This window comes from Panicum virgatum, chromosome 8N (genome assembly GCF_016808335.1).
Source record: "Panicum virgatum strain AP13 chromosome 8N, P.virgatum_v5, whole genome shotgun sequence".
Lineage (NCBI taxonomy): Eukaryota > Viridiplantae > Streptophyta > Magnoliopsida > Poales > Poaceae > Panicum > Panicum virgatum.
In genome coordinates, this window is record NC_053152.1 from 12,314,291 (window position 1) to 12,323,580 (window position 9,290).

Here is a 9,290-nt window from a genome sequence, read left to right on the forward strand (position 1 = left end):
TGTCACAACTTTTATATATATGACAGGATATATTTCATTAAATTACCCTTCCAGTCATCACAGACAATAGGATACACAAATCCTTCTTGAGTTGAGCATGCAGCAACAACACAGGACACATAATACTTGACTACCAGGACACATCACAGACAGCATGCACAACCTACAGAGTCTGAAGCAACAACCATCCAGCCATTTTTGATCCACTAGCTCATGCTAAAGCACAGTCCACTTTCTACTATCCTAGCTATTGCTAAACCACAACCACATTATTAGTAGCAGTTCTTAGTTGTCGACGATGACAATGGGCTCGTCAGAGGTGGCTCCCCTGGAGGTGATCTCCTCCAGCAGGCCACCGCGCAGCACCTGCACCCGGAACACCACCTTCCCATCACCCTCACTCGCAGTTTCTCCGGCATATGGCGTGATAAGCTCGAAGATGAAGCGTCCCTGATGCGCAGACCGTTGCCGAGGGCAAAGTCCTTCCACTCCGCACCGAGCTTCTTGCGCTTGAGGTCACCACAGTAGCTCACTGCCCACGACCGGTTGCCGCACAGGAGCACCGCTGGGACGCACGACTCCGGCAGGTGGCGATGGAGACAAGTGGGGATATTCTTTGTGTACCTTTTCCATCTCTCGTACAGACACAATCAGTAGAATGTGTGGCGCCTTTTATGCTTCATTTAGCGGTTTTAGAGGGGTCAACTACGTTACTAGTATTAAATCTCTCAGTCCACAGTTCATTAAATGACATGTTGAAATTACACATCAGCCCTGTCACTATATGTCGAAATGACGTGTTGGTATTTACATCATTGAAATAAGGGGGTATTCATTTCCTCATAAATCATTTAACGTAGTGCTCCGGCAGCCCAGCCCAATATTGCCTACCAGTCCTAGTCCTAGTCTAATCTGAGCCCAAGCCCAACGTGACATAAATCCGAGCAGATTCAGAACTTCTATAGAACCAGTGCTAGTATATGTTTGTCACTGATATGATGACTCCAATCCTTAATTTAGAGGAACATGATAGTTTACATCTAGAACAAAAGTCCATTAAAAACATGGAGTATTGTGATGCATAAATGCATAAATGACGTAAAGATAGAGTACATGTAAAAGTATATTAGACATATTCTCAAATCTCAACATATATATATAGGCCCAATAACATGTTGCTCACACTTCTCAGCAATATTAAAAAAAAAGCCCATCAACAGAAATAGGGACAGAAATTTAAAAACATTATCAAACAAAACAAAAATACACAGAAGGTCAACAAAGGCAGCTGGAATGAGGTTTAAGTGAGAATAAAGCAGCAAGATATAGAGAATAAAGTGATAGTGATATGCAAGGTCGGTGGGAGAAAACAAAAAGGCGAAGCAAAAATACGCATAATTGCAATAGGGGAGCTGAGCCTGTCTATGCTTCGAATGAACAAACGTTACATGAACAAGGAAAGAAAAGCAAAGGCAAACAAAAAAAAGGAGAACAAAATAAATTCAGAGAAAGCTAAGGATGCATATATGTACCTTTAATCTCTTTTCTCCGTTGAGAGATATTCCTGGATCATCCAGCCTTATATTGTTCTAATGATCTCATGAAGGAAAGAATGAACATTCCTTGTGATGTTGGGGGACATTCAGTTTATATTTTGTTCATAATTCACTTGAGCCATAGGTTAAGTTTCTAAGTTTGCCTAATTCACCCCCTCCCCCTCTTAGGCTATGAGCACCAATTCATTCCACCCCTAATAAAAAAATTAAACGGTGCAATCATCGAAGAGCAAATTATCTGTATGCCATTGAGAAATATAGCTCATCACTTATGTGCCATAGGAAATTAACATATCTATTCTATGATATTATTTATAATTTCTCATGGCATATAGGAGAAGGGCTATATTTTTTAATGGCATATAGGGGAATTATAAACGTGGCACAGAAGGGATATGCACCTTCAGTAATGGCATGGTGGGTATGAAAAATTATATACGATGACATAGAAAAAATATGCAAATTTTCAATGGCACATAGAGAATGAGCTATATTTATCAATGGCATATAGAGAATTTTCTCGTCATCCAATCACTGCGCTCTTTGTATGTGGCCCTGCCAAGAACGTGGCTGGCCATCTGGGCTAGACTGTTTTTTTTTTATTGTTACGCATGACGGGCGTTTAATACTCGGCCTGCAAATGCATGTGCCGCCGCCGCTAACACTATTAATGGAGGTTCATCCAAATTATCCTGCTGCGGCCATGCGACCCTGCCACGCCTGATCCCTGAATGGTGTGCAGTGGACCAGCAGCCGATGATGATGATGAGATGATAAACTAGAGAGGTTGTTTCAGGTTTACTTCATCAGCTTGTTAATTTGTAGGATTTTGTAAATAACTATAACAAATATTATGGTGGTAGTAAAACATAGAAGCCGTACGGCTTTTCCCTCTTTGTGTCTGCAGGCTGCAGCCAAGTAGCTAGTAGTTCCAGTGGCAGTGGTTTAAACGCGGCATGCTAATTTACTATTACCCGTAAGTTGGCTTGGTGCAGTCAATTTCAGGGCTCGCTAGTTTACGGGCGACGGTGAGTTTTGATCCTTATGGTTGATTTTCTGAGTATTTTTTTTCTTTTTTAGTAACTTTTTGTCATTTTGTGATAAAAATTTTCCTGAAAAATTTTTCAAGGAAAAAAACAAGAGGCGAGAAAAAATTGAGGGAGAAAATTTTGGATGAAAAAAATTTAAGAAATAAACTTGAAAAAAATAATGAGAAAACTTTTACATTCAAAATAAAAAAAGCTCGGATAAAATTGTTTGCGCCCAAAACAAAAGAAAAAAGGCTTGGGTAAAAAAAATTTCATTCCAAAAAACAAAAAATCAGATGAAAAAAATTGTAGAAAAAAATTTTGCAAAAAAAACCACTTCCTGGCGGCGCGCCGCCGCACCGCCTTCCCCCCGCTCCGCAGCCGCGACCCCGCCCGGGCACGCCGCTGCGAGGAGAAATAGGAAAATGAAGGAGAGAGATTTAAGGAAAAATGAATGGGATATGCGCTGCACGAGAGAAGATATCTGAGCATATGGGGCCCACCATGTAATGCATAGAGCACGGTAGAACAAATCGATCAGGAGTAAGGAAACTTACGGCCAATTGTAGTTTTAGCTTCGCCGTCAATTTCCGACCAAAGTATGTTTCCGTTATTTTGCTCCTAGGCCCCATTACAGTCTCTTTTCGGCTCCTTCCCTCCAGCTAACTGGCCTGTTGAACCCTAAACCACGCCATATGTTTCGATGGGCCAGAGTTCCGCGGCCCACCAAAATTCATTAGGATAAATTTTTAAAAAAATATACGAATGGTGAAGTTTGGATAATAAAACAATATGAATCTAAAAAATTTGGATAAAAAATTATGAACAAAAAGATGGAGAAAAGAAAATATGAGCAAAAAAATTAAATCTAGAACAGAAGTTGATAAAAATTTGGGACTAAAACTGGGAGAAGAAATCCAAAAGAAACAATAGCAATAGATACACTGAAAATATTGGAAATAAAGTTTGTAAATAAAAAAGTCAGAAACATTATTTGAAAACAAAAATTTAGAAGTCAACATTATGAACAAAAATTCAAAATAGAAAGAAAACGTTCATTGTAGAAACCATTGGAAACAGAAAATTTGATAACAAAAATTATGAAATAAACTTTTTGGAAAGGGATGGAAACCAAATTTCAAAATAAAAAATATGATAATCCACTGGAGACATTGCAAGCGCTCCCAAGGAGGGTGCTCCCAGAGCCCATGAGCATGGTTTATGAAGAGAGAGAGGATGAGACGGAAGATGGAACGGGGAAAGAGAAATTAAAAAGGTAAGTCGAATGCTAGGGCCCACCATATGGGGATGGGGTTATGTGAGCGTGAGGACCGGTGGAGTGGTGGTCGGTGCGCTGAGTTTGGAAACCACGGGTTTAAATTAAATTAGTTCAATAGGTCTGTACCTGCGATAATGTCCACATTACAAATCCAAATAATAAATCAAAGCAAACGAATTCTAGGTAGACCTAGATTTTTATTGCTCTCACATTAGGCCAGTCATTTTACATCGTGATAATAATTGTTTCGGAAAAAACTGTGTATCTCTAACGAGATTACTTGTTTGCCCCTGTACAGCAAGTGCACACGTATATACAGAGTACAGAGGTATTAGCCGTGCAAGCTTTTATGTGCCCTCGTATATACAGAGTACAGAGGTAGCCCGGCGACTAGCTAGCGTTGGATAATTTTACATTGGATTCTCGCCTCACTAGCTTTAACTGTATATCTGAGACTGACATGAACCAAATCATGACGTCTGAATAACTTGTGTTGACCAGCATGAATATAATCACACTCAACCACCACTGGTGGGAGTAATAATGCTTCAGTGGTTCTATCATTAAGTTAAAGTGAATATATCATAGACAGTTGTCTATTAGTCAACCATATTTTGTACACAAGTGTACCCGCTTTCACCACTACAATAATAATTATTAATAATTTAATAATAATTTCAGAGGCGGTTGAAAATGATTTTCAGATACGGACTCACCCAGCCGCCTCCATTAATCAATTAGAAAAAACAAAAAAGAATGGAAAAGCCCATCGGGCGCCGCTAACGCGTCCCGCCACGTGAAAGCATCTAGACCCCTAATTCGAGTTTTGGTAATTAATGACAACGGTTTGTGGATTAACGATTTCATTTGAGATAATGAGTATAGGTTGATCCACGGATGAAAGAGATTTGGTTGTGAACGTGTGGAGTTTTGGAGATGATGAGCAAAGCTTGGGCTCAAGGCAAAGGTATAAAATAGGGGTTTTGTATTTTACCGGTCACAAGGTGTTTAGTGGATGAAAAGTGACTGGATTTGTTGGATAGATAGCCGTACTATCAAGAGGGGTCGAGTACTCGTGCTTGATGGGTCGTTAGTGCCATTTTGCTCAAAATATCTAGGTGCATGCATGAGGCCTAACGATGTTTTGAAAAGATTTGAAAAAAATCAAGTTTAAGAGCTGACTGCACAAGTGCGGACAATCCGCTCCATGGAGCGCGGACGGTCCGCACACGTACCAGAGAGCATGTTTGCCTCTGGTGGAAATTAGATGTGACTGGCGGACAGTCCGGCCTAGGTGGGCCACAGCTCTAACTCAAAATGTACCAGAGAGGATGTTTTCTCTGGTTGAGGTCATGATCTGAACGGCGGACGGTCCGCCCCTAGGGCGCGGACGGTCCGCCGGCCTTTTTCAAAGTTGTGCCAGAGACGATGTTCGTTTCTGGTGGTGTGGAACATATAACTGCGGACGGTCCGCCCCTTGGGCGCGGACGGTCCGCCAGGGCTGTAACGGCTAGTTCTGACACGCATTAAATGCACTCTGACTCACTGGTTTATAACGGCGGACGGTCCGGTTTTTGAACCGCGGACGGTCCGCGACTTCGCAGAAAAGAGTGTAACGGCTAATTTTTGAAGGGATGTCTATATATACCCAATGCCCGGCCATTGAGTGTCTCTCTTGGCCATTTGGACTGCATACTTGACACTATAGAGCTAAGTCATCCCTCTCTCACGCACACTTGCTTAGAGATTGCATTCTTGAGAGTGTGAGGGCTTTCTAGTACATTGCATCAATAGTTTGAGCTTTGTGGCACTAGGGAAACTTCAAGCAAGCGTCAACGACTTGTTACTCTTGGGAGTTGCCGCTCCCTAGACGGCTTGGAGAAGAGGATTTCGTGGAGCTCCTCCAAGGAGATTGTTGAGGAGCCCCGATTTCGGTTGTGAGAGGTCTTGTGCTCACCTCACCGGAGTGGTGAAGAGCAACTCTAGTGGAATCGAGGTGTGGAGCGGTTCCTTGATTCAAGCCGGCTCAAGATCAAGAGGTTCTTGATAGAGGAGCGGTTGATTCTTGGAATCCACCTCAACGTGGATTAGGGGTGACCGACAAGTCATCGACACCACGGGATAAATTCTTGTGTCAAGCTTGGTTACTTCTCTTGCTCACTTTAATTCTTGTTTTTACTTTGAGCAATTTACTTTACTAGAGCTTGATTTGTATCTTATCACCCTAGGTTGTAAACCCATCTAGAGATAATAATAGCATGACATAGGGCTTTCCTTTGTTACTAATTAAATTTCTCTAGTGTTGTTGGCTTTAGATTTTAAACCGCCTATTCACCCCCCCTCTAGTCGGTGTTCTTGATCCTACACCACGGCCGCCCACCCGTCCGCCGTGGCCGCCGGATCCGGCTGATGGAGGCCGCGCCACTAGCCGCGCGCCGTGGCCGCTGGATCTGGCCGGTGGAGGAGCTCGGCCGCGCCGCCCGCCACCCACTGCCAGGGCGCCGCGCCATGGGAGAGAGAGGGATGGGAGGAGCCGGGGAGGGTCGGGAGGACGCCGCGGTTGGAAGAGAGAGAGAGCGGAAGAAAAACTCTAACTATAGGATATATACTTGAAGCCATCTATCGGGCCGAGTTGGGCTTGAGTGGTCTTGGTTTTTTAACTGAGGTGGGCTTCTAACAAATAACCACCTCCAAAAATAGGACTCTTAACCGTGGCGGTCGTCTTAATTTTGGCCTCGGTTAATATGTTTTGCGAGATGGTTTTCCTGGCTGCCTCGGATAATTAGAAATGATCGCATCTGTTAATGTTGGACATTAACCGGGGCGGTTTTCCCCCGCCTCAGAGGGGTTTTCAAAAGATCTGTGTTAATAATTTTTTGTAGTAAGTGTTTGTTGACAATTGTAAACACATGCGACTACTAAGACATTGTATGTATGTATGTATGTATGTATGTATGTATGTATAGGCCCACATGCCACATGACATGCAGAATGGGATGTTGTGGGTTCAATTTTTCCAATGAGTTATGCAAAACGGTTTCTCTAAATAAACATGGTTCATAATTAATTCTAGTGACGGTTTCTTATTAGACCTTGGCAAATGGCATAGAGTCATATCATGCATGTCATCATTGAGCACCACCTGTCATTCATGTGTGTGACTAGTTAGCAATGTGTCAGTCCATGACGTAGAAACTGGTGTCAAGTGGACTCGCTCCCCCTATTCGTCATCTGCCTAGTCCTGGTAATTTGGCTTTTATGCCGATATCTTGGAATCAATAAATACCAGCCATTAGTCGGACCACTATATAAGCACGCCTTCTTCTCGCTTGTGTCTCTACCTCAGACCCTGTTGCAAACAGTGTGAGTGCAAATTGATCATCTTAAGTTTCTTTTGTTGCAAAGAGACTTTGTTTCATAGTTTTCTCAAGAATGTCATGATATCTTTTTAGGAGGACGGAACGTGGTGGAGCTTTGCTCGTAATACACACCTCGATTGAAAGTTTGAAGGTAACAACCACAGCATTCTTTTGGACTACTTGTTTCTGAAATTGTTGATTGTTTAATGTAATTATCCTCTAGTATTGGCATGTTATTTTGATACTTATTAACTTAATAGTATCATCATATCATTTTCTTTGTAATATTGTTTCCTAAATCACTCTATAAATCACTACCAGAAAATGCATCATTCGTCCCTGACTGTTTGTACCGGTTGTAATTTGGTCCGGTACTAAACTTGTCCCGATACCATTTTAGTACCGGGTCCAAATTTGAAAGCCCTCAGAGCCAATTTAGTACCGGACCAAACCACCGGCCGATACTAAATGTCGCATTTTGTACCGGTCGGTGTTACCGGCCGGTACTAAAAAGGCGCGTCCATTTAGTACCGGCCGGTGGCTTGGCCCGGTACTAAATGGTCCTCCACGGGTTGGTTCAAAAGAAAAGCATCTCTCACACAGTCACATGTGATGCATAGGTGAGATGGTAAGGAAGCAACGCGCGAGGCCAGAGGTCATGGGTTCGAATCCTCGCCACACGCATTTACGCGTGAAAAATTCGCGTGACTTGTGACTTGCGGCTATGCGCGTTTGCGGATCTCCCGAGGGTTCATCAATTTTTTTCTTTATTTTTGGGCTCAAAACCATTTAGTACCGGACCATGTTACCAACCGGTACTAAATGGACCATTTAGTACCGGCCAACTGGTACCGGTCGGGAGCCCGGTACTAAACAGGGGTTCCCGACCGGTACTAATAGGCATTTTTCTAGCAGTGAATCTGACATCAAATCTTGCGTGCATATAATACTTGATAAAAAAAATTGTGCTCTTAGGTGATAATGCTTACTGTATATATGTAAAATAATATTCCTGAAAGTGGATCAGATTATATCTGTGACCATTGTTGGCATTCTAGAGTTCCTTGGCTAGAGGGGCGAGTACTGTCTCTGTAGTTATCTCCAATAACTCATCATTTTTATTAGTGGCAGAACTGCGTAAAAGGGGGAATACATGCGCGCATGTGAATACCCAAAATAAATTAAGAGAGTCTTTATTTTAAAAAAAAACACATCATTCACGGCTGTTCACATATTAGGCACCAAATCTATTAAGTAGAGTCAAACCTGGAGAAACTCTGTTTCCAGCTGACCTCTAAAAAAACTTTATCTCAGCATGCGAAAAAAAGATATATTATTTTTAATGTCTGTATGTATTCATTCCTCTATTCCGGTCACCAACTCAATTTTCAGAATCCAGGAAACTCTAAATCCTAAAAGATTTAATTAGTATCCATTCAGAACTTCGGAATTTTCTGAAGTCCGGTTTGCACCCTCGAGCTATCACAAAAATCCGATCTTCAACATTCAACTGCGAAACCGGATAACAGAGACCATCCAACTGTTGAAACCAGACAAATTTGGCTTTTTAGGTGGTTTATTTTCTTTTGAAGTGTGCATCCAATGCCTTGATCAGCTGAAGTTAAGAACATCAAACAATGCACTAATGAACTGTATCCTCCTCCCCAGTCCCCACCACCCACACCCCAACCCAACACACACAAATGCCTCTCTTCACTCTTCATGCCAACTGCTAACCCTCACTTCACTCAGAAAACACCATAGCTCATTTTATGGCATTGAATATGCAAAGCCAAGACAATCCTGTGATCCATTGAATTTGGGGGGTACATCAACCAAACATCATATCCTGAGGCTGAGCTTTCATGCATATCCAGGTTAGCTAGGCATACATCTGATTATTGCACGTTAGGTTGGATACTAACTCACCCAGTGGTCCATTTAGAGCGTGCATGAATAAATCTCTCCATTTTATTCCTCTTTCTAACAATTACATTGACAAATTAAAAAAGATAGCCAAACAAGAATTAGTATACTGTCATTTTTATTTTTTTTATTGCTTTAATTC

At 42.0% G+C, this 9,290-nt stretch overlaps 1 pseudogene; it reads right to left on the reverse strand.

The window, feature by feature from the left end:
- Positions 1 to 285: 285 nt before the first annotated feature.
- On the reverse strand, positions 286 to 1,972 carry LOC120684792 (annotated as a pseudogene).
- Between the last annotated feature and the right edge of the window lie 7,318 nt (positions 1,973 to 9,290).